Source organism: Anser anser (genome assembly GCF_964211835.1).
Source record: "Anser anser genome assembly, chromosome: 11".
In the NCBI taxonomy this organism is placed as follows: Eukaryota; Metazoa; Chordata; class Aves; order Anseriformes; family Anatidae; genus Anser; species Anser anser.
The window spans coordinates 5,926,176-5,952,946 of record NC_139732.1 but is presented as its reverse complement, the minus strand read 5'-3'; the positions used below and the strand labels follow the sequence as shown (position 1 = coordinate 5,952,946).

The window sequence follows — 26,771 nt, the reverse complement described above, 5'->3', positions numbered from 1 at the left end:
CAAGTATGGGTGTTTACAGCATCATTTCCCTGATGAGAATGTCAAAATGGCATCCCAGTCCGAGCCTTTGGCTCAGTTCAGTTGCATTTCACTAATTCAGCTATAAAATGAACAACTTTACAAAATAAATAATTAACATCAAGTTGGGTGGTCATCGTTTTACTTCGTAGAACTGGGCAGGCAACGGATTTGCTGAAAATAATGGGTCTGACTTCTTCTGTCTGTACCAGGCAGGTTTGCCTGTAAATTGTAAAATGAGGGCAGAGAAACCCCCAGATCTATGCTTAGTATACCATAATAAACAGACAGGCATATGATTTCTACATCTACAGTATTGAGCTTATCAGTTCAATACTGAAAGAAAGAAACCTTTTCATATTTTTTTTGAAAGACATCTTATTACAGAGCAAAATTAAAATAGTATAAAATGGGATTTATGTGCATGATTTATTTGAATAATGTACCAGTGCAAGGTCGTATCATGAGAGTTAAGTCACACAAATTGAATAAGGACTGCATTGCTGTCCTGAAGAGGAATGCAAATAAATGTAGCAACATTTCTGAGCTCAGAACTCAGTGTAACTCCTATATCTGTTGAATGAAGTGATTTCTACTGAGTTATCATTAGAAGTTATCTACCAGCTGTTACAAAGAGGTCTTCAAGAAAAGGAATAGAGACTGTTACTAGGTTTTTTTTTTCTTTTGATAATTGGATGTATTTTATTTACACCAACTTCCATATGCTTATGTAATACTAACTGTATATGTACTCTTCATTTTTATATCTGATTAGATTATCTACATAATTTCTTGCTCTCCTGAGTGGCTAATCAGACTGAATTTGAGGATTTGGGATACTGAACCTATGATGTCAGGTATAAAATACTTAAATACTTATTTCAAGAAAAGTACAGCAGTATGCATCTTACTGAAAATAGCTAATGCTCCCCGTGTTTTAATTTTAATTATTTGTTCCTGAGTTGTTTTTAGTTTTGTTTTGAAAAATAATCTAATTTTTGTTTGAGAGATTTGTAGGAAGTACCTAGTGAGTTTTATATCTAGTCCTATCTCTTAGTTGGGGAATTCAGGAAAAAAAAAAAAAAAAAAAAAAAAAAGCAGGCTTTCAAAAACAAAAGATGAAAATGAAAATAGAAATAGTGCTTTTCTAACACCTGGTTAGAACATGGAGTATCTAGAGTGTTTCTCTTTTTCTGTATGCAAAATATTTCAATATTTTCCTCTTTTGTTTCAAGCTATCAAAACCAACCTTTTCATTTGTCTTCTATAATGTGTTATGATGGCTCCGACTTCTGCCATTAGACTTGCTAAAACGCTGTTACCTTGTATTTCATTTTCTAGGGAGAGTAATGTTTATTTTCTTGCTCGATGTCATGGTAACAGAAACACTTCCTTTATATTATATCTAAGTTTGTGTTTTAAATACAAGCAGGGCAGGTTGGAGATTGCTGTATATCCCATATGGAAAGAAAGCACTAGCTTTCTGGGTGCCAGCACATACTCCCAGCTGTTGCAGTTGCTCTAGGGTCACAGATGCATCTCACACTGAATCAGTTAAAAATGCAGTAGCTATGCTTGGGGACACAAGCTTAAATTTTCAGGGCCTGATTATTCTGTTAGTTTCATATGTGCAATTCCCACTGAAGTCAGCAGAAGTAGTACATGCAAACCTGACAGGCTAATTTGGAGCCCTGCACTGCAAAGGATGTAATCATACATTTGATTTCTGTGGGTACTCAAGGTCTAATTCTCACCCATCTCCATGATGTCAGGATTTACCACAGCTTTTAAGGATTTGGATGGATCCAAATATATTAGGTTATTTGTGATATTTTATTTTCACTGGTCAAGGGAAGAAAAAGAGATCTGAATATGAGCTCATGTTGGACAAGCCCAGAAAGAAAAATGTGTTCTACAGTGCTCTAAGACTGAGCTAAGAGTAATACAACGTATGGCATATTATGTAGAGAAAAGAAATGTGAGACCCTGAGGGATGAAGGCAAACTAATCAAAGGAATAGCTAATGGGATAGAAGGAGAACAGGGAAAAACCTGTTTTTTTACAGAGCTCACTCAGTTCAGAGGGCCAGCATACATGCTGTTGGCACCCAAGCCCAAGGTCTCGATGACTTTATCCAACAGGGGTCAAAATCAAGGCAAATTCTTCATGTCAATATATTTTGGTCTTTTATCAGAGATGGAAAATTTGTTCTACACAGGGAACAAAGCCAAGTGTTGGGGCTGGACCATTACTGCCACATATGCACAGTTCGCCAGCTTGCCTAACAAGTTTTCTACATAAAGACTTAAGTTTTTCTTACATTTGCATTCCCATAGCATGCTGGGAGGAATACTGCTGGTCTAGTTGGCCTGCTGACTGATCAACATCTCAAGGCAAATAAAATTGCCAAGCAAATTGGATTTGGCTGATGGATCATTAGAAGGTGATCTGAGAAGATGACCAGTAAGGTCCAACCAGGCTGCCTCTTCCTACTGTGAGTGGAAATCAAAGACTGGAAAGACACCTTTAAAATGACACTCCAAGTGTCAGTATTAGCTCTCTTTCTCATCTGTCTTCAGATTAATAGGAGAGAGAAAACAAGTGGAGGCAGGAGTGATGGTGATTCCACTGGAGGTGTGGTGCTGGTGGAACTGATGGAGAACTACAGACGTTTGTAAGAACTGAAGGAGTCTCCCAAGGAAATGGAAGAGTGGTCAGGGCTGTGGTACTCTGCAAAATGGAGAACGCTAAGGTTTGCTGTGCTCTTTCTTGATGCCTATAGTGTCAGGAAGTGGTGAAGGTGTAGCCTTTGGAGTCCTGTGTTTCTCCAGCATCCCCAAACATGCTCATTAATGGTTAGTGAATGAGGTGAGAAGCACTGGTTGTGTGAGGATTTACTAATGATCAGTTTAGTATCATTTCCTGTGGTGACAGCAGAGGACTACACCAAACAAAGCAGGAGTTTCTAGCCCGTAATGCTGGAAAAAATTAGTTAGGGGCCAAGGGTGTGGAAGGCTCATGGGTAATGCATGGACTGGTCACTGCACACGACGGTCACAAGCTCGAGGGGTAAATGTGTAAGGTAATTAAAGCTTATATTAAATTAACATTTCCTGTGCAGCCGGGAGAAGTCGATCTGCACCCGGTCCCACCGAGGCAGCCGCGCACCCGCCGCCCCTCGGTACCGGGGAGCAGCGGGCAGCCAGCAGCAGGGGGCACCGCGGGCTCCTCCTGAGGCGCCTTCCTTCTCCTCAGGCAGCCCTGCCGCTGCCTGGGCACAGCCGCGGCTGAGGTCGGCACACGGCTCCCACCCTGCGCCCACCGGGCTCGGGAGGGTAGGCCCGGCACCGGCAGGCGGCGGGAGGAGGTGAGCGGGGACCGGGGGGCGGCCGGCGGGGCTCCATCGCCTCACGTCCCGCGGGCCGCCGGCCGTCGCCATGGCCGCGGCTGAGGCGGGAGGCGGCGGGAGCCAGCGGAGCGCTGTCGCCCCCCAGCGCCCCCAGCGGCAGTGCCCCGTCCCCTTCCCGTGTGGGCGCCACTTTCTCGCCCGCGGCGCTGAGAGGCGTGAAGGAGGCGGTGGCGGCCGTACCCTCTCCTCAGGGCGGGGAGCGGCCGCTGCTCGTTTTCCTGCGGGCGAGCCGCTGGTGTGGGCCAGTGGCACGGACCCTCCGGTCCTCACGGGGAGCCCCCGGCACTGAGGCGAACGGGGCGCCAGTCGTCGTCCCCGTCCGGTCCTCCTCAAGGCACGGCGGAGCCCTGTCAGCGGAGGGCCGGCCGTACCTGACGCCAGGCAGCGCCGCTCGGGGAGGCGAACGCTCGGTTCGGTTGCACCTTGGGTTTGGTCTGTCTGGTCAGTCCGGAACTGATAAACAGAATCACAGAACGTCAGGGATTGGAAGGGACCTTGAAAGATCGTCTAGTCCAATCCCGCTGCTGGAGCAGGAACACCTAGATCAGGTCACACAGGAACGCATCCAGGCAGGTTTTGATTGTCTCCAGAGAAGGAGAATGAGGAGCCCAGGTGTTCTGCATGGGCAGACTGATAGCAGTGACCTTGCCAGCCATCCCAGGCAAGTTGTTTGTGCTAATCACTAACAGTCTTCAGATCATTTGTCTAAATGTCATAGCAGAAACTCAGTTCCTAGGGCTTAAGACCTGTCTTAACTACAGTCCTTAGCTAGTATTAACTGCAGGTGTTTTAAGTGACATCCAGAGATGTATCATGTTCTCAACACTATGTCCCTCACTGTCCTTAGAACATGAGTAGAGGTAACCTCAAACTGCTGCTTCTACACCCGGTCAACTTATCTCCCATTTTCTCTGTTACTGCCAGGGCTGAAAACCAAATTTCATGCTTTTAGAAACCTACTTTGGAAGTAGCCATCAAGGCTACTTTCCATAGCTTATATAGGATAGTTCTCAGTATTATTTTTTTTTTCACAATATTTTAATTTTTGAAGGAAATCAGGAAGGTGAGCAGAGCAGGCAGTCTGCATTATTAGGGGGAGCAGTAAGTGAAGTACGGCAAAAAAGGACCGTCCTGTGGATGGAGAGTAAGTAGTGTGGTTTTTTGCTTAGTGAACTGAAAGTAATGCCGTGATGTAAGAAGTGTCAGAGAGAGGGAGGGAGAGGTGAGATCAGGAATCAATAAAATAAATCTGCTGTGTTATCTTGGGAAGGGCCAAGTTAAGTCTTAATAACTAGCATGGATGAAGGGGGAAAAACAAACAAACAAAAAAAAAAAAAGTGAGCATTGCATGTGTATTCTGGGAGAAGAAAGATGAAAGGTTACCAGAGAAAAAAGCGAGTGGTCTGTCAGAATGACAATAAGAGACTGCTTTGGTGAGAAACAAAGGAGCTGTGTTATGAGGACTGATTGAGGAAAATGGTGAGGAGATCCGGGGATATGACCAAGAGGTGATCTTTTGAGGTAGAGTTTGTAGAAGTTTGCGTAGTCAGGGTAGGGCAGAGGTTTAAAATATGGGGCATTTAGCCACAAATTAGTTTTTGTGAAGTTTGGCGATTAGATATTAAAAGCAGGTCCTGGTTATGTGCACATATATGTTAAAATGGGAAAAAGTGGGTCTAACGTATGTGATATGAGCAGAGCAGGGTTCCGAATGGCTAATCTGTTTCAGTGGATTTTAAACAATATATTTTAAATCAAAATGCTGTGTTTGTGGCAAGGACATTAACAGGTGTATTTTGGCAGTGAGCATGATTCAAGCTGCATTACTTCCATTAATGTTGATGGAATGCACAACCAAATATATGGTCACTTAAAAAAAAAACAACACCTCTTTACATGCATTTATATTGTGGTAAATACTTAATTATTCTTGGACAACAGACACCTCAAAAGTTCAGAGTGACAAGTAAGTCGTACGTGAAATTTTGTGGTGGTACCACAGGGCTGTGCCTAGGCTGCCTCTGAGCTTCTCAGGGATGGTGCCATGCGAACTGCTCTGCCCCTGCAGCCAAGAGGCCAGCAGTTCTGTGACAGGGCTGCCCTCTGCACGTTTGTACTGTCACTGTTTTGGCTTATCCAGTAAATTGAGGTTCCTGTTAGAGACTTACTCCTGCATGGAGCAATATATGTAGCAGATGTTTGCAGTGACACAAAACAGCCTTTCAAAAGAAGACACATTTTCAGTCAACCCACATAGGTTCCTATGTGAGAATGGCAAAGCAAAGCAAGTGAAGATGTATACGTGCCTGTAACTTGAGTTTCTAGCACAAATATATATGTGTACCAACACACATATGCATACACTTTTTCTGTGTGGGACAGCTGGTTCTTATGGTGTCCAGATGTCTGTCGCATGCTAGTCCTGCTCTTTGCACCAGATTTGATTCCTGGTTGCTGGTAGTTTGTGCTTTGTCACTGGTCTTTCACCACAGCTGAATTATTGACAGGCTGCAGGACTTCTGGTCACCTGTCCTAAGGGAGGATTGAGTTCTCTCATTTCATGTCTCAACAGTGATATGAACTGTTGGTTTAACTTATACATACTGATCTTAAGATAGCATACAAATTCTCTGCAAATGTAAATGTGTTTGTACTTTACTGCATTTACAGCTAGCGAATAAGAGCAAGTCTTATTAATCAGGAGGCAGTGATTAGTTTTCTTTGCAGCTATCGTGTGATTGTTTTGGAGTAGAACGTGGACAGAAGTGGACAAATATGAACTAAAAGTGCTCTCTTGTGAATTCATTCTGCAGATGTTTTCATGTCATTGCTATTTTTGATTTAACACTGCTATTAAGTATACATTGTAAAATGGAGCTAGTGTTTGGAAAATGCAATTTGTCCTGCAGGGAAGGGAGTCAGGAAAGATATTTCAGAGGCAGCCAGCAAGTACAGAGTGTTAATACCGCACTTAGCTGTGACTCAGTTTGCAGATCGTGGCCTGCAAACAGCTATGTTGTTATAGGGCTTTCTTTACACCTGTACTCCAGTGCCACTTGCTGTTTCATTGCACCTGGAGTAGCTGCAAGCTCCCAGTGAACTGGGAGATGAACTGCTTGTTTCTGCTCCCATCCTGCTCCCATCCTGCCTGCTTGTCTGCCTTGGCTTTCCCTTTGCATAAAATCCAGTGCTGTTGTGGCTGCAGGAGCGAGGAGGATTGGTTCAGCAAGCTGGTTTGATGAAAAACTGGCCTTCCCCAAATTAAACATGAATCTAGCGTCACGCAGGAGAGCTGAACCGATTCATGTAGTGATTGCACGGTGCCCATGTCCCTTGCAAGGGAGGGGCTGGGAATCCACTGCTGGTTGTGGGAAGAAAGTATGGGAATAGGACCACCCCTTTGGTGGCAGTGTACAATTACAGAGGATTAATTATACTAGGAAATCTTTTGTTGCTCTTAAGGCAACTGAATGCACGAGAGTGAATAGTGTAATTCATCCACATGTAGCACGCATGTTTCACACAGTGGTTGGTGTCTGCACTAGAGGTTTATGGAAACAAACATGAGGCTGAATTTGCTTTTAGTTTGTGTGCTATTGTGTACAAAAAGAAAAATAAGCACTGTGAGAAATTACCTCCAAACCCAGTGGGCCAACGTGTTTGCATTTTTTTTCTAACTCACTAAATCTTGTGCCACTCAGGTGGTACCAAATCACAGATACCTGGTACCCTGAGCTGGTGGAAGGGGATGGGGAGCAGGATGTGGCCCTTGCTGTCCATGAGGAAATGGTTGGCGACCTGCTACAGCACTTGGATGTACGCAAGTCGATGGGGCCGGATGGGATCCACCCGAGGGTACTGAGCGAACTGGCGGAGGAGCTGGCCGAGCCGCTTTCCATCATTTATCGGCAGTCCTGGCTATCAGGGGAGGTCCCAGTCGACTGGCAGCTAGCAAACGTGACGCCCATCTACAAGAAGGGCCGGAGGGTAGACCTGGGGAACTATAGGCCTGTCAGTTTGACCTCAGTGCCAGGGAAGCTCATGGAGCAGATTATCTTGAGTGTCATCACTCGGCACTTGCAGGGCAACCAGGCGATCAGGCCCAGTCAGCATGGGTTTATGAAAGGCAGGTCCTGCTTGACAAACCTGATCTCCTTCTATGACCAAGTGACGCGCTTGGTGGATGAGGGGAAGGCTGTGGATGTGATCTACCTTGACTTCAGTAAGGCTTTTGACACCGTTTCCCACAACATTCTCCTCAAGAAACTGGCTGCTCGTGGCTTGGACTGGCGTACGCTTCGTTGGGTTAAAAACTGGCTGGATGGTCGGGCCCAGAGAGTTGTGGTGAATGGAGCCAAATCCAGTTGGAGGCCGGTTACTAGTGGAGTCCCCCAGGGCTCAGTGGTGGGGCCGGTCCTCTTTAATATCTTTATCGATGACCTGGATGAGGGGGTCGAGTGCACCCTCAGTAAGTTTGCAGATGACACCAAGCTAAGTGCGTGTGTCGATCTGCTCGAGGGCAGGAAGGCTCTGCAGGAGGATCTGGATAGGCTGGAGCGATGGGCTGAGGCCAACTGTATGAAGTTCAACAAGGCCAAGTGCCGGGTCCTGCACCTGGGGCACAACAACCCCATGCAGCGCTACAGGCTGGGAGATGAGTGGCTGGAAAGCTGCCTGGCTGAGAAGGACCTGGGAGTACTGGTTGATAGCTGGCTGAATATGAGCCAGCAGTGTGCTCAGGTGGCCAAGAAGGCCAACAGCATCCTGGCCTGTATAAGAAGCAGTGTGGCCAGCAGGACTAGGGAGGTGATTGTCCCCCTGTACTCGGCTCTGGTGAGGCTGCACCTCGAGTACTGTGTTCAGTTTTGGGCCCCTCGCTACAGGAAGGACATGGAGGTGCTCGAGAGAGTCCAGAGAAGGGCAACGAAGCTGGTGAGGGGTCTGGAGAACAAGTCTTAGGAGGAGCGGCTGAGGGAGCTGGGGTTGTTCAGCCTGGAGAAGAGGAGGCTCAGGGGCGACCTCATCGCTCTCTACAGGTACCTTAAAGGAGGCTGTAGAGAGGTGGGGGTTGGTCTGTTCTCCCACGTGCCTGGTGACAGGACGAGGGGGAATGGGCTAAAGTTGCGCCAGGGGAGGTTTAGGTTGGATGTTAGGAAGAACTTCTTTACGGAAAGGGTTGTTAGGCATTGGAATGGGCTGCCCAGGGAAGTGGTTGAGTCGCCATCCCTGGAGGTCTTTAAAAGACGTTTAGATGTAGCCCTTAGCGATATGGTTTAGTGGAGGTCTTGTTAGTGTTAGGTCAGAGGTTGGACTAGATGATCTTGGAGGTCTCTTCCAACCTAGACGATTCTGTGATTCTTCTCATCTGTGTCGAGGAGGAACACTCAGTGGTGTAAGGCTGGGCGAGGGAGAGGAGCTAGTCAGAATCCTGGCCAAGCAGCTGCCAGCCCCCTCTGTCATCAGCCTTGCCACACGGCTTGCAGAGGCACGATGGCTGCGTGCCCTATGTCCTTCCCAGGTAGCACTGCCCTGTGGCTGTCCAAAGCTTCTTGTCTGGAAGTTCTGCCCTGTACGATCTTGTGTTCACTGCAGTTACTAATGCGTAAGTTGCCTCTGAATCATTATTTCAGATTTTCTGGGGGGAAGCTTCGTGATTCAGGGGATACCTGATGCAGTGACCTTGCTCACTCTGAGGATTTCTTCCTTACAAGGACAGAAGTACCGATAGCAGGAGCTAATCACTCCACTTTGATGCTTTTGAGTTCTACTAAAAGTATCTTTGTATTTAATTGCTTCAATTCTGTAAAAACTTGTTGCTCAAAAGCCATCTGATAAGCAGACTTTAAGACTGCCTTCCTTTACCTCTTGTGTGATTTTTTTTGTTTCTTCCTTCTTATAGTAGCACTGTCACGATGGTTTTGTTACATAAAAGGAGTGACATTTCACAATAAGAGCAGTTGTACATAGTTCTCATTTTTCTAATTTTCTCCTTTCTCCTTCAAATGTTTAAGAACAATTTAACATGATTCACAATATAATTCACCTAACTTTTTTTCCCCCTGCGGTCCTGTTTTTTACACGTTTTTAAAATAGCTCCAACTGCTTACTTTCTGTAATTCATTTTGGTTGATGAGAGACACTTCCATTTCAGCTGCATTGCTGCAAATGTTAACTTCTCTAGAGCACAAATATTTCCTTTCTCCCATTTAATCCTGGGACTTTCTGACCCTACACGGATTAAGCCTCTTTTCTTTCCAAAGCTGGGATCTGCACAGTAAGAGCTGATGAACATGGGGAGTTTGGGGTTGGCTTTTTAGCTTGTTAGTGTTCGTATTGTGTGGTTGGTTTGGCCAAATGTTGATTAAACAGCAGTGTTTCTTTGGTGCTGAAGAGTGCAGTGAAGGGGAATACAGTTTGTATCCCCTATTCTAATACGAGTTTTGGTTCTGTTTTAATTAGTAGCTATAAGACTTCTGCTGGCATGCTACTATCTACGAGGAAAACTGCGCATTTGAAGTCCAGAAGACAAGCTGAATATTTGGTGCTTCCCCATTAATAAGAAATGAATAGGTGGAGAATCAAGCAAGTATTACTTTCCTTGTCCTGATGATAATGTTGTTCATCCGTCTAATTATATTAGATGACGACAGCCCCTTTTTAAAATAACTTTTTAATAATTTATTGTTGGAACCCTTGACAGAGCTGTTTCATGGACATTCTAAATGCTACTTTGACGTCCTTCTTGCACAGTATTATAACTTTTTTTTGTTTCCAGCCCTGTATTGCCTGTTTGCCCTTCAGGTTGCACAGTTTATAAAATAAGATTTCTCTGCTTCTTACCACTGATCTACAGTTTCTTTTCAGTCCTCTAATCTGCTGTTCTTTAGTACTTTGATTCCTCATCTTCTTGGGTGGCCTTTCTTATCCTTCTCTTTTGGATTTAGTGTTTTCTCTAGCTTTTCCAAGGCTGCTTTCTCCATGTTCATTGTCTGTTTGGCATCAGCATGATCTGTAGCTTCGCTCTTTCTTCCTTTCATCCTTCACAAGATCTCTGCTGCATATGGTGGCCACCTTTCTTTAAAACTGCTTTAGCAAAAGCACTTTCAAAAACTTAAGCAATCTACCATCCATCTTCTTGCCTGTTCTTATCTTCAGTGCTCCCTCCCCACTATGCTCCTAGTTTGAGATCTGTCAACTCTGCATGATTAAATCGGTGTAAATAGGCTTGGCAAACAGTTTTGGGTTCTTATATATTGGCTCTCCCTGGGTCCTCAGATTCCCCCCCCCCCCCCCCCCCGCTAGAAAACCTGCTCTTTTCTCTCTCTCCGCACCATCTCTTGAGCGCTGTCTCTTTCTCTGCTTTTTCTGTCTTTGTCTGTTGTCTCCAGGGCCTCCACTGTCACATCATACAATTCTTCCATCATATCTGGCATTTCTGACCTGATCTGCCTCTCTAGCTTGCCTACATTTTCTCATTAGTTACAGACATCCCCTACTGATTCTGTCAGACTTTTTTTTTTTTTCATAAAGTATGTCCTACAGCTTTTCTAATTTTCTGTGTGACTTTTATAACTGTCTTCTAACAACTAAAATGAACTGGTGGGGTTTTTGTGTTCACTTGCTTGCTTTCCTCCTTTTTTCCATATTGACTTTCGGGAACCATTCTGAAAAATCTTTAGACCATCCTATTTGCACTGCTTAACACCAGTGCCATGTGTATTTGTAAAACTACTGAGGAAGGTTAAGATTGTGTGTTAGCCTGCGTTTCTGATACAAGAGTTAACAAATTAAAGTTATCTAATGACCATCATCATGCAATTTGAGGTCTTTTTTTTTTTAATGTTGTTTGTTCCAAGTATGCTTCACTAACAGTTTATGCTGTCAGCATGTTGCCTTGAGTTGCACAGCTTTAGCAATCTTCACCTACTGACATTCTCCTTCCTAAGGCCAAGTTTCCCAGGAGACTTTCTCATGTGACACAGCCCTCTGTAAACTCGAGCACTGAAATCTCTTAACAAAATTAGTTCATGAGGCTTTAGTACTGGGTGACCGCTCTGTGAAACAGCCTCTAAAATATATCTGTGTCCAGATTGTCCAGCTAATTCCATTAGTATCATTCTCTTGGTAGCTGAGTAGGTAGATTGTCTTACTATCACAGTGTCTGAATTAAATTCAGGCTAATTTAGAAAATGGTAAACTCTGTTGGTGATATGGTTTCCATGTAACTCTTCAGTTCCATAAACACTTATCTCTTCGTTCTTTATGTGAAATTTTTTTTGGAAAAATACAATCATCTTTCTCTTTGCTAATACCATGCTGTATTTTTTTTTTCAGTAATGCACACAAAATAAGTGCAAATTAAGGTGATATACTTGATGTAGAGTGTCATAAAATTAAGAGAATTATCTTTTTTTTTTTTTTGGTGTCATTTATTTGAGTTAATGTTTCAGTCTTTTGATATTGCCATGCAACTTGTCACAAATCCGTGTCCTTACTGGAAAAGGGGATGTTTCACTGTTAAGATTCACAGGGATGAGCATGGTATTCCCAGATAGTGAGACTGAGGAATTAACTTTTTCATGATAACAGAAAAACAAATCCGTCAATAATTGCATTGTTTTATCAGGGTTTCTTCTAAAACATACACCACTTCTGTTTCCTGAAATCAAGCAGATTTTAACAAACTAGAAATACTATTTTGGGTTTTTAAACTAGGCAACATAGCAACCTTGGATGAGGAAGGTTGTAATAATTATAACACTTTGATATCAATTTATATATTTTTAACTTGCAATGTTGATTATCTATCAGGGTGAAAAGTGATTTAGGTTTGGTTGTTGGTCATGCCCCAAGTATGCTTTGTGAATATGGATTTGTTTGTCTTCATCCATTTTCATCTATGCAGTGCAAACAGTACAAGCTGGGAGTTTCATTCTAGTTGTTCTGTGAAGTTGTGAGTTTTGCCAGCGGCTGCTATGTGTTGCTTTTGTTGGTTAGCCTGCCTTCAGAGCTAATCTTGTTGTTTCATATGCAGCAGTAACACCACAGTACGTTAAGGCTGCTTTTACAAACCTTATTTACTGCTTCTCATGTCCCTCTCAAAGCTTGTTCATGTTGGAAACCTTGTTCTGTTACCTGTCAGCCATCTCGATTTGTTGGACTCCGCTTCAAAGACCTTTAAGATGGTGCTGCAGTTGCAGGTGGCAGGAGGGAGGTTTCCTGTTCACGTGCAGGGGGGCAGAATCTCCAAATTGCAGTGTCTGGGCTAGCTGCTCCCTCTGGCCTTTCTGCTAGGACATCCAAGTTTTTGCAGTGTGTTGTCACTGCTTGAAGGAGTTGGGATGCCTTTTCTGTTGTTTTATAGACCACGTAAATTTTCTTTTGAAATATGGCACATCGTATTGCTTACTAGGGTCTTCAAGGGGACACGTCTTGATCCTGTTGTGAAAAGGAGCCTTACATGCAGTGCTGGGGAGTAACTGTGAGGTGGAAATAAGGCAATCTTCTTGGTGTTCTTTTTTAAAGGGAGAGTATATTCAACTACTAGTTTGTTCACTAACTGCATATATTAACTTCTAAGAAGATGCTGTCCACTGCAGTATTCTCATTGCTTTCATGAATAGTATAGTTTTTTAATATTAAAATAATTCTTTTCATTTACCAAAAGAAATAGCAAGAAGAAATAAATGGCTTAACAGTCTATTGTCACATGCAAAATCATTGATTTGCTAAAAGAACCATGTAGAGAGGAAGCATTTTATCTTAATCTCACTGAGTTCTGTTAAGCAGCAAAGAACCACTACTTTTGTGGTGCAGAAGTCCACAGATCTGGCTCTGTGGTGGGTATCTCCTGTGGAGATCTTGCTCAAGGTTGGAAAAGCTCACACACTGAATCAGTAGGACCCAATTATGAGCTCTTTTCCCCTGCCATACGAACTTGTGTGTGTGCATGCACGTGCGCACCATTGCAGCCGCAGTCACTAGTCGGGTACACACTCCTAGCTGAGAGGAACGCTGGAGCTTTTTAATTCAGAGAGCTCCGTTACTTGTGGGGATTATGTTTTGAGTTAAAAAAAAATACTAGCTTTCACTTTAAAGTATGACTGTCTAACACATAGCTGTTACTGCATCTTCAAACACTGTATTTTCAGGAATAACTGTTGCTCCAGCAGGTATTCAAAGGTTGGTGAAAACCCCTAAACAAATAAAACCTCTCTTCTCCCAGTCTAAGCACAAAGGGGATGTGGTTGTAGCCAGTTGTTCATCTTTACAAGTAGTCTAATTCCTGCAAGTCGAAGTAGTCCAGGGGCCTGCTAGAGAGGTGTACAGTCTCTGTGGGGTGCCCTTCCAGCACCACTGGTCTTACCCTGCTCTTCCCCTCGCTGCACGGCGTCAGTTCTGCCAGCAAGACCTCATCCCATATGGGCAGTGCCTCCTGCTCTATGTTTATGCCATCCTTGTTGGAGCTAAACAGTCGTTTTAGAGTCGGGAGGGCTGTTCTTGTGGTGTTTTGGTGTTTATTCTGTGTGGCTATCCTGAAATAGTGTTGCCATTCTGGTTTTGTCAAATAACTTTTTTTTTTTTTTTTAAATTCAACTTTGGTTACATAGGATTCTACTCCATGTGAGTTCAGTGAAAGCAGTGCTAGATATACTTTAAAATCACTAAGCATATAAAAAGCAAACTGAAAAGTAAATGAATGCAACACCAGCACCTGAACTGAACAGTGTACCATTTGTAATGCAAACATAGAGGGAGAGCATTTGAAGTTAAACACAACTGTTTTTTATTGCATGGAACTAGCTTTTATTTTGTGGCTTTCTTAGTTTCTTTAACACTTTTCTTAATAAAACACTAATAAAAATTGTGAAGCTGGGTTAATTAAGGTCTTAGACTGTCTCTCTTAAGTTGGTTAGAGTTAGTAGATTTAAACATGCCCTGTTTATTCTTTTATGCACCCTGCAACAGAGGCTGTGGAGTATTATTTTCAGTCTTGCCTTTTTGAGCTTTCATAAAAGGACCTAAGGTTGTAATAGTTTTAAAGGACACACTATGGTAGATTAACTTTTCAAGTGGGAGGAAGATTAGCTTTTACAGTAATTCTCTTGTTGGCCCTTAATAATGTAGTATCACATAAAAGGCTTCTAGCAAAATGGGCAAAGCTTCCTTAAAGTTACAAAACAGTTCTTTAGAAGAACATTTACTAACTCTTACATAAGCTCTAAAATTTCTGTTCTTCATCTTGGGTGTCTTCTTTGAGGTTGACTTAGTTTTTGATGTTTTACCTTTCTTCATCCTCTTTGCTTAAGCCTTTACACATTTTTTTTTTTAAAATCTATACTTCTGGTATTCTCTCATCTCTAATTGTTTTATGTTTTTAGGAGTCTAGAAGTTTCAGAATATTTCTTTAAGATTAGCTTTATTCTCACTGCTGTGTCCAGGGACTTTTTTCTTAGTTTTAAAGAATTGCTTGTTTCAACTGCTTTTGTAGCATCTTCTTTTCCTTGTTAATTACTGTGAAGAAATGTATTAAGTATTTCTGTCCTTAATATTTCACATCATGGCCATATGAAAAACGGCCAAAGAATAAGGATTGGATCAAAAAAAGACACAATTAACAAAACCTTCCTCTATAAATACAACCTTCTAAAATGGAAATTGACTGTCTCAGAAGAATCCTGACCATTGTTCATTATTTGTGGTCATCCTGCAGAAAAACAAACAAAACAGGTTTATTTTGACACTACCGTGTTACAGAAACATCCTGCTACATTTCTGAAGCCAAGCAGGGAAGGATGATGGCCGTGTTTTGGAGGGGACATGTGGCACCAGTTGTGAGATGTCATGGCTTTGATTCTTGAGATGCTGCATTTTGCTGTGCTGTTTGACATCCTTTTAGATTTAACAGAGGAGGTTGGTTGTTAGAGCTCTGTTGGTATACGTCTTCCCCTGGGTAAGGGTCTTGTGTGCTGGCAGCATGAAGAGCAAGAAAGGCTGCGGGGCCAAGGTGTCTCCAGTCACTTTATGCTGTAATACAATCAAGTAATACAGCTGTGAGAGACCGGTGAACATAACTAGAAATACAATATAATGATTCATATTTTTCACTAATTTGTGAAGCAGCAGATCGGTTGTTCCTAGCAAACATATTTATTTAATACTTGGCAAAAATTGAAAGTTTGGCCTCTTTACTTTTCCAGAAAACTGTTAGTTTCCTGACATTTGGGAACTGCACTATTGAAAGCCTCTGAGTATCGCTTATGCCAGTTTTCTAGGAATTCAAAGTTCCTCCTGCAAACAGTCCTGGGGAGCGTCTGGTGTCAGGTTTCTGTTCAAACAGCTGCTGTGGTGGTGTTTGAAGTGGTGTGGGCCGTGTGGTGGTGACTGACCCTTTTGTTCTTCTGTTTGTGTGCAGCAGCTTCCAATAGCTTCCTGGGCACGTTACTGCACGTGCTCTTCATTCTTCAGGAATCTGATTCTCACTGGTACAGTAGTAGAGCTTCATACCCAAATAACTCTCCCCAAAACAGGAAGCACTTTCTTTGCATTACTTGCCTGAGGAATGCAGTGGGCTAAAGCCGTGTAGTTTTCTCTGTAGGATCTTTCCAGGCTGTGGCTGGCGTGGCCAGTGCTGGGCTTTCTGCTGCCAGTCACTGACTGAGGCCCCTGGGAAGCACGTTTATCCTCAAACAGTGAGTTCCTACCCAGCCAGACGGGGGTGCCCACCAGAATTGGACATCCAAGTTGAAACAGTCTCACTGTACTCAAGATAACGCTTTGAGTTGTGCCTGGAAACAGCCCCAGGACAGCCTGAATGCTTTCTGTATGCAGCAAAACTAAATGTTTATTTTCTGCACCAACTGATTTGTCTGAATAGATCCCCAGTACAGTTCATTTCCCTGACTTACTCTGCAGATGGCAGATAAGTGTAAATCCATATCTGCAAGAATATTTTGTTTTGTACTTGTTGTTGAGCACATGTTTAAAAAGCATCACCCTGCTTTTGGGACATGCAGCATTGGGCAAAGATCCAGACAAATCCCCAGATTCAAGCCAATGCATCAGCTGGCACATCCCCTCAGCGAAAGCATCTTTACTGTAGGTGTGGAGTGTTTCAGATAGAAATGCTGGGGCCTGTTCTGATGTAAAAAGAGGCTGAAGAGTGAGTGAGCAGTAGTGATAGCCATAGTACGAGTTTGGGGGAGAAAAATAACAAAGTTAAAAACTTCAGGATGGGAAGGTGGCTCTAAACTAAACGGAAGGTGTCTATGCAAATTTTTGATGGATGTAAACCAAAGCCCACCACAGTTTACCTGGGACTCAGCTTCAGTCAGGCCCTAGAAGGCCGAGATAATCAGTCAGCTTCAGGAGAGGCTGTTGAGGCCAACAGAAATTCTTCTGTGTACAAAGCAATTTGGTCTCAGTACAGTTTCTATGAGCAGGACATAACTGAGGAATGCCAATTGCATATGCTTTCTAGACCTACAATATCATGGAAGGGATTCAGAAGGCCATTTTAACAGAGCAGTTCACCTTGAGAGGATACCTAAAACCCATCACTAATGCTTCCACTAATGTGAAAAAATAAGCAGGAAACAGAGAAAAACAGAAGTTCTAGAAACTTCAGGGACTGTCCAGAATTGGGTGCAGGTTCTGTGTATTTTTTCTCTTTTATTTCAGCTGTTTCAACTCTTTTATCCAAAGGCCTTGCTGAGAAATATCTTTAAGTAAACCGGTCGGTAAAATACTAGTGAAGGTCTTAGCAAGCTGTCTCTCCCTAGCCCTTCCAGCACTCACCCACACTGACCAGTCTGGCTTTACTCCAAGAGCAGCTACCATTTATAAAGTTTAATAACCATTAAACACATTGATCACGTTAACCAGGAGAATAAAAACTGCTGCCTCCTACCATTAGGTTCAGAGAAGGCAGTCAATAGGGTTCTTTGGGACTATCATGTTGTAGTAGTGGAGAAATTTAATTTCAGGCATCAGTTTATAACCTCTGTCCAACTGTTCTACAATTTTCCATATGCTTTATTTGAATGCCACCCCACCAGAAGCTGCCCAAGGCAAGGATGTCCTTCGCCTTTGACTTTCTTCCACTACTTTCTGTGTTCGAGACGTTGGCTGCAACTGTGAGAGCGGGGCAGCACCGAGCTGCAGTGCCAGGCAGGGAGCTGCTCCCTCCGCAGCTGGCAGCCTTAATGCATCAGGCTGGAACTTGGCTAAAAAAGCACACCCCTACTGAGCCTGGGTGATCTGCATTGTCTTAGTGAAGGGAAATTTCCCCTTCATCCTGGACCTGGCTACCTGTCCAGGTGCTCCCCGACGCAGTCTGGCCTGTTGGGATCATGAACTACACATCGCTCGAACCGATGGCCGCGTTGGTGATGCTCGTGAGTCACGTTACATCGGGCAAGTACCCTCTGACAAGGAATGGTGACCACAGCAGATGGTAAGAACATTTTCACCTGGTTTCAGCATTCACTAAGGGCATAGCAATATATGTAATGAATCACAACTTCAGACCAAAGGTCCTCTGTCCCAGTAGCTGGTGCGCAGTTGTGGATGCTCGGGGGAAACGTAAAGGCAGTATCTATCTCCTTTTGTTTACCCTTCCCACAGTTTGCAGTTTATGGATTGTGGTATATCGTGCCTGGTTAATATCTTATACGCTACAGAGGTATAACTGCTTTTGATGTATAGGTCACCAAAGAAGCAGTACCTTCTGCTGTCCTCTTTTTCAAGTGCTGTAATTCTCCGGGTCAGTGATTCCTTCCAGGTAGATTAAAATATCTTGGCATACAATTCTCTCCCAGTTTAACCAGGTTAACAGTATAAAATCTGCAGTCTCTTTTAGATGCCTTACTTCACAATCCTCTGTAATGGCCTCTCTTTTTTTAACGTAGTTTCAGCAAGCTGGTAAATATGGATGAATGATTGTCCTTGAAAGTGCTCTCATAACTACCCACGGCAGTTCTGTTGCATGTGTAGGGATTGTAAATCAGTCTGCGGTTAAGGTACGGTTTTCATTCCTCTTGCGTCGTGCAGGTTTTGTGAAGGGGTTTTTGGAGAAATTGATTGAGAAATTAAGCTGGTCATTGTCTGGCTGTCTTGCATGCTATTTTTAATAGAGAAGTCATCTTTTTTTTTTTCTTCTGTTTGTGTTGGTGCTCAACATATTAAGCCCTGAGCAACACTTTTGCCCTATGTGCTAACATGATGCACAGGTTACAGTAATAAGAAAACGTAGTAATAGTTGTAAACTTACAAGGCAACTATGATTCTGTTATACCTTTGAGAATAGACTGTAAGAGGCTGAGTATCTGCCTCTGAATTAGGAGTACAGGACATAGCTCTTTCGCCTGGTCCAGCTGGGACGTTTTGTGAGTTTATTGCCTGTAGCAACAAAACCTGCGGAAAGTCATAGATGAAGCTGGAGTGAACATGAACCTGTTCGAAGGAATCTGCAGAATCAATATCGCTGGTGACAGTTTTGCAAGCTGTAGAGAACATATCTGTATCCCAGCTTTACTAAATAATCGATCTATTGACTGCCACTTTAGACTTGCTCTGTATTCAAGACAGTCATGTTTGTGCCTGAGATATTAGTCTTTAGTATTTGGATGAATACAGGGGAAAATATATTAGTTACGATTATGTTTTTTGCTTTCATAAGAAGAGTAAAGGAAGCTTTTTTGATCTAATGAACACTTGCAATGAAATATAATTAACTTATTGTTAGACACAGTGTGCCATACTGCAATTCCAATACAGTTATTTCTAATTGTCTCAAGAACACTAAAGACACATTTATTTGAAGGGAAAAAAAGACATAGGCAAGTCTGACTGTAAATACAAACAAGTATTTATGCTTTTAGAATTATTTTTATAGTTTGACTACTTGATTTAAGTTATTGCTTCTATTTATACAGTTTAAAATTACTACAATGATCATGTTTACTTTAGAAGTGGCCGTTTTCCTTGACCGACTTAGATCATGGAGTGAACATGCAGAATTTCTCTACTTCATTAAGAATGAGGGAAAAAATCTTCATAAATTGCATAGAAACCAACTTCATGCCTTTTCCTTCTTTTTTTTCCTCTTCCCCCATAAGCAACTTTTAAGTAAAAAAAAAAAAAAAAAGTTTATTTCCAAATGAGTCCGATAAAGTTAAAAATGGGTTTCTTTCTTTTATTATTTCTTTATGAAGAAAAAAAATCCTGCAAGGATTATTTGTTACTGACTTTACTTTTGTATTAGAATTTGAGGTGGTGTTGAAGCAGTGTGTGACAGCTAGAGAATTAAAGAATTTGTGCCAGCAGGCGCATAACAAAAATGAAGATTGAGTATGCCAAAGGGAATAAGTGATTTAAAATCTGAATCTTGTGGATTTCTTTGAGTCTTATTTGTGCATCAAATATCTAAGCATATCTTTAGGTAATATTTGAGAGAGAAGTCTTTGTTAAACTCTTATATTTCAAAACACATCACCTGTAAATCATGCAGGAAAACCAGGGAACTATAGGCTTAACATACCTAAAATATTTTTGAGGTATGAATCAAGCAGATAACAGAACTTAAAACCTGTCAGGCCTTCTTTATATACATCCTAAACCAGGGAAAATGCCTCTGCAGACTTCTTCCAGAATTTGATTCTCTTGTATAATCTTCTATGTTTCTCGGGTAATCATGCAACTCTAAATGAGAAATGTTAAGGCCCCACTTTTGGTACAGTCTGTGAGGACCATATGTTAGTTGGTAGACCTAAGAGCTGCTTTTTTGGGTCAAGCTGAAGTTGAACGTTACAAATGAAGTAATACCAGTGTTTATAAGTTGCATAGGAGATATTGTGCCTGTTTGGTTTATGAGTCACAGGCATGTCTTTACCACTTCTTTTTTTTCTCTCTCTCTCATTCTTTTGACAATTTCTTGTTATTTTCTATTCCAAATAACTTACTTTTGTTCCTAGTACTTATCTAGAGGAGTCCTAAAAATAAGAAATAGCCAGGAAGGGCAGTAAGAGGAGCAATATTAAAGCAGAAGTGTTTGGAATGTCTTTAGGTCACCAAGCATTATTTGCTCATTGGGTATTTGAAGAACAGGGTCCAAGAAAAAGGAGGTCAAAACAGACTCCGAGGGCCCCTCCCTTCCTTTAGAAACATTTGATTCACCTCCTCTTAGTGAAGACAGAGGTAACTTAGAGTTAACTCCTAATCTGAATTATTTTAAAAACGTTTTATTTAGGTCTTTTGATTTTTAAGCTAGTTAGAATACTGCCTCAGACTTCTCCAGTGCTACTCCTTGGCTTTTTTTTTTTTTTCCCAGATTTGGTAAGTATAGTATATATATGCCCTTTCTTTTTTCTTTTTCTCTTCTTTCTTTCTTTTTTTTTTTTTTTTTTTAATTTCTGGTTATAAATCTAGACTTAAATGGTGAATGAAGCACTTTAGAAGTCTGCATAGCTCTATAAATTAAAATTGAAATTTCTTTAACAGCCTGGATAATGCAGTGATGGACATCGGTTTTGTGTTTGAAAAGAGTTTACATCTGTTAGTAAATTTAAATGATAAGTTAAATGGTTTTTAAATGGTAGAGTGTGAGGGCATATTCTTTACATAATTACTTTAAATGCTTTTTATAGCTTCAGGATTTATGTTGGTAATCACATTGCTACCTAATAGCAATGCTGTAGTCCTGTCTTCCTGATGGCTTTCACCTTGTTGAAGGGGGCATTCGCTTGATCTCCCTTTAACTGAAACAGATAACTTCAGTAAAGAAAAGTGCGCTAGTAACTCGGAAGTAATTTGAATGATGTGCTAGCATCGATAAGCAATGGCTGTTTTCTTGAAGCAATTACTTACTGACTTTCAGTTCTTATTCTCAAAGTAGGAGTTTAAATAAAGATGCTAAGCAATATTGGGCTAGATGTCACAATATACTTTTTTAGATTTAATGGCAGTTCCCTAAAGAGGAAGAATAGGATATGATTTCCTAATATGATAAGTAAAGGGTGCTAGATAGACACAGCTACCTCTTTTGGCCTTGTGCTCATTAAAATCCTTGCCAAATAAGTAAATAAGCAAATGCTGTTTGTGTTATCTGGATTAAAATAATCCATCCCAGGCTTTGATTGTTGTAGGGCCCTGGAAAATTCTGCAGCCAAACTGGATCACCATCTCTGGAGGTTGTCTTATTCCAGGGAACATGCAATCACGTGGCTTTGACTATATAAAGCTGGCTTTATTTTTATGTGGTCACCTGAACGAGGCCCTGCCCAGCAGAGCAGACTGCTCTTCACCCAGCCTGACTGCAGGATATGGTAATTGGTCTCTGGGGAGTGATGCCGGAGAGGCACGGAGCATCCTCCTGGCCTTGCTGGTGTTTTTCTTAGCAGTGGGCAGGCAATGCTGCTTTTCATAGCTGACTGACAGTCTAGTTAGAAGGTCTTAAAGCAGCTACAAAAGTGAGCTTTTCTGGTTAATAGCTTTGAAAAGCAGTTCAGATAATGGGCATTATACACCACTTCTGACTTTGCCTTTTTTTTTCTCCCTTAAACCAAGAAAGAGGTGAAAGACGTTACATTTGAAGAATCAGAGAAACCTTTTATTTCATAGGATGGCTCCCATACAAAGTTTGAAACAGCGTGATGGGCTCTCACAGATGAGCTGTGGCAAATTGACCAGGTTGGTGTCCTGCCCTTCTGTCGGAGGCTAGTCCCCTCAGGGTAGGGCACCAGATCAGCACGTGTTCCCATGCCTTTGGCTCCTTGCTCAGCAGCTTGGTGGATTACTAAATCAGCAGGACGTGCAGCAGCACTACCTCTCCTGTTCCAGGAAGATACCTTTTTTTTTTTCCTCTCCTTATCTCGAAGATGCGAATCTTCCATAAATTTGTATGTTTATCTGCATAGGAACCAAATATTCTTTAACAGCTACCTCATCTATTGTAAAGGGTATACTTTTAAGTACCCAGATACTTTACTTTTATATCATGCTTGCTACTGTAAATTGTTTCTGTGCAGTTGATCATGATGTGTTGTACACGGTGTGGATCCTTTATATTAGGTCTTTGTCCCATGTTTCGTACACTGATGTGTATGTTTACAGGAGTCTGTCACTACTGGCATATTTGAAAAGATAGGGGAAGAATGGACCGATTACCCTCTTAATCAACCCTGGTCAGTAATTTAAATATTTTCCATTAAGGTGATCTGATTCTGGACAAATTTGCTCTACTTTTCTTCCTTCTGGGTTGCCCTGCTGTTAGGTTTGGAAAGTCCTATGTGGTAAAGTTGGCACCCTGGAAAAATAAAGACAAAAACCACAAGAAGAAGTTCAAAAGAAATACAGACTAAGAATGAAGTTTTCAAGCTACGTTCCAAGGCAAGGACTTTTCATCTTTATACCTTTGAATTGTGAATCAAGGCAGTAAAAGTTACTACTAGGTTAAAGTTTAAATGGCATAGAAAAGGTAGAAAAAAAGATTAAACATATTCTGTCTGGACAGTGGAACAAAGACTTTGAATCCTTATCTATGCACCTGTCTATTGAGTATCTAAGTTCCAGGAGTCCCACAGAGGACATGCAATGAGCACTCTTATTGTTCGTATTAAGAACTGAAGTAATTGAAAGGAAAAGTAAGGTAAGGAGAATCAGAAATCAGATGTGACTGCCTGTATGGTTAAAAAATAATTTAAAGGGAAAGTGACTATCAAGCAGTTCATATTATGGAAATCTGACCATTGAAGATAGAATAAAAAAAATAAAAAAAAACTATTATTCTTTGAAAGAGTTTTTCCTCTCGAAGTAAGACTTAAATATCATTTGAAAACCAGTAATTTTCACAAAGTGCCTTACTGGCCACTTGTAAAGCAGCAATTCAAATGAATGTTTTTTTCAGTCTTTGAATTGATATGTGATGGCTGGATCTGAGGCAGTTTTTTTTTTTTTTCTCCATTAGAGATGTCTGTTTTGTAGTTATTTTGAAGTGTGAAAATTATACAGGTCTAAGTAAGCACATTAAAATGACACGCTGTGTTTACTTTGGCTTCCTGTTCAATATAGGCATCTAATTCAAACTTGATGCACCACCTCTATGTAGTTAAGAGGTTAATAGTTGTAATTGTAATGTTTTATATTTTGAATTAGTAAATTGAGATCTCTATCCCAATCTGGGTGTGTTTTTTTTTTTTTAATCTGTCCTTTCAGTTCACTAAATAGATAACTGCAGTGGAAGGTAGTTTATTAGCTTATACATGTTAAAGAAATATATACAATTTTCTTATTTAGATAAATACTGAGATCAGATTTGTTTTAAATTGTAGTTCATGCAGAACTTCTAAACTCCAAATCTGCGCTATAGCTTCTCTTTCATTATGTACTTGGATAAGTGTGGGAGAACGCTAGATAATAATTACTTTCTGGTGGAAGGAAATGAACTAACCAAAATGCTTTTTAAACTAGATTTTGATTCATAGCTTTATTTAATGCAGATATCCTGTGCTCAGCAGAAACTCAGCAGCTTTGCAAAATTGCCTATTGTCATTGCACTGTCTGTGAATTTATGGGATATCCAGGAATATATTGTCTAAGTTTGATATGCAATATTACAGATTGCATCACTATCAGATGTTAATATTTTATTCCTGTTAAATATCTCCAGTGTGCAAGGCAAGTTTGCATCTACCTTTCACATGTCTCTTGCAAAGATATTTCTTTTTAAATCTAAGATCCTGGGACTTCCAACTCCAAAGTTGAACTCTGGCTTTCCCATCCATATTTTATTACTGAGGTTCCCACAGTGTGTCCAAAGGAATTTGAAGCGTTGCTTCTCTGGGACCAGTGAGGCCAGAGGATGTTTTCTGCAGCATTAGGACAGGCTTCTTAAGATCAGACAGCTTATGTTAGAAGGCAGATCCTTGCTGTCTATGCTCACAGTATTATTTGCGTACCTCACAAAGCGCAGTCTGTCTGTACAGTGGTGGCGCAGTTCCTCTTCCAGTGCACTGGTGCTTCAGTTTACAGAGAAGACGTCAACCCTGATGCTGTTACCTGTGCAAAAGACAGAGGTGTGCGTGTAATTTGATTTTAGTGTATAGCCTTCTTCAAAATAACGTGTTCTCCATGTAACTTGTCTTTGAAAAAGTGGCTGAGAAGGATCATTCCTCCAGTGAGCAAGGGTGGCCTAGTTATCTCCTTTTAGAATAAAACCTTGTTTGTGTTTAGGACGTTAAACATGAATCGCTATCAACAAGCTGATTGTGTATGGAAATGCTGTGTGCTGCAGGTGCACTGGATTTGCTGCATATATTCAGAATACCTGGAACAAGATGTATCTGAGCATGTCTGATGTTTCTAGAGATACATTATCTGGATACCTGGAAATCTTGGATGAATCTAGAATACAAGATGACTTTGCTTTTCTGCCTTGTATATATAGGAAATTCCAGATACCTCATAGATTGTTTTATGAAGTCAACACTCTTCTGACAATTTTGCTAGCCAAGAAATTAGCATTTTAGACCTCTGTGCAAAACTGAATATGTAAACAGAACATACTTGTACAGAAAGAGCATGTAATGGCTTCGTGTTTGGTGTGTTTGACACTGAGTGGATGGCATCCTGTATATGGGTTGCTCACACAGGCTTGTTTGGGATTTATCTATTTATTTATTTTACATAAACTATGACCCAGTGTGGTAGACATTAGAACTGGTATGGGATGTATCAGTGTAGTTACCCCAGTGTAAAGCATCTATATCCCTGCTCTGCAGATTGTTAGGCAGTGGATTGCAGTTCAGCACTGGTGCATTGACAGGTCAGATGGCATTACGAATTCCTCCAGATCTGCTGCAAGCACACAGCAAGTTTCCATCTCACAATAGCTAGTGTCATGCGTCATGAGCCCTTTGCCTGGTACCCTGACTGCATTTTATCTATCATCTGCTCACTCACTGTGTGCTAGAAGATGCCAGTCCTGTTGCATAATGGTAGGCAGCTCACTTACGATCTCAGTTTTGGAGAAAACCATCACACTAGTTCATTCTGCTCTGCCAGAATCCTCATTAGACTGAAAAATGTGTTCAAAAGCACCATTCTTGCAGTTGTCTCTGCTTGGTCAGTAGAGCCGTGCTGGTGCTGAGCTGTTGGAGGCTGGTTTGTTTGGGTTTTTTTTGGGGGGGGGGGGTTATGGTGATTTGTCCCAGGGTGGTAATACCGTGAGAACATCAAGGGATGATTAATGATCTTGAAGCATTACTAGTGAGTGAGAAGAGGATAAGAAGGAACTGGTGCAAAGAGTTGTGGTCTATCTGACAGATGTGCAGGCTGAAGATTGCAGTTACATGATCCTTGTGAGGTTTTCCTCTTAAAAATTCTTTGAACAATATTGATCCAATGGAGTGATTTGGTGCCAGTGCAGTGCTTAGCATCATGTTACTGCGGTGATGGTAGTGTTGTGCTGAATACCCTACAATGTGCTCTAAAAGCTTTTTAGAATTAATTACTCTTAAAGAAATGTAAGAATGTATTTGTATATCTTCATGGATGAACATATGTCAATGTGAATGTCCTAAAGTGTAGAAAGGCTTCAGGACAGGCATTGCAGTATTCTGTTAGGTTAAATGATGGTAATCCTACAGTGTTTAAACTTATATTGTGAACACAGTGCAGTTTCATTGATGAGTTTCACTGTTAATGTATATTGCATACACAATGTGTGTAGAAACCAAAGATGAAAAAGTCTGAATAGGTATTTTACCCAGCCAGTTTAATTTTCTTTTTGTCTAGTATATCCTGTGTGCCATTCTCATGTAATCTTGCCAGATTTTACAAGATGAGCATATTCATATGGAATGTCCCTTAGGATAAGTGTCCTGTGCAAAGCATTTAGGAGATGCTCAAGACAAAAATAAATGGTACTGTGTTTATAAACAGTGCCAAGAATAGCGTTATGAGCCAGTGTACAGCTGGAGTGCTGACTTTGGATGATATGTAAAACTAAACTCTTGGACATGTGCGATAATTATAGATTTGAGGCTGCTTCACATACAAGCAGGGGTGTTACACCTCCTCACAGGCCTGGCTTGCAAGTCAGCTTGGGAAATTACATTCTTATCAAAATTCCTCATGAAATTCAGTTGGGATAAAATATTAATCTCTTCTTGTCCTAGACAGTTTGTGTTACTAAAAAGCTGCTGCGTTTCAACTCTTAAGCATTTCCATTGCATTAGGTTATTAGATTATTATTTTGCATGCTGTTCAATATTTTTAGATGGAAAGCGTTTGTTTGCATATTTTCCCTTGCCTATTCCAGGCTGAAATGATGAACTCTGCAGTCTTT

The 26,771-nt window shown here is 41.5% G+C and overlaps 1 protein-coding gene across 1 annotated transcript in view; it reads left to right on the top strand.

Moving 5' to 3' along the window:
• Positions 1-2,776: 2,776 nt before the first annotated feature.
• The window catches only part of LOC310905500 (uncharacterized protein), a 139,638-nt gene continuing 115,643 nt past the window's right edge, over positions 2,777-26,771 (top strand). The window contains exons 1-2 of the mRNA XM_083851856.1: positions 2,777-3,385; positions 22,698-22,813. The gene's annotated coding sequence lies outside the window, so the exon portion shown is untranslated. The remainder of the gene's footprint in view (positions 3,386-22,697; positions 22,814-26,771) is intronic.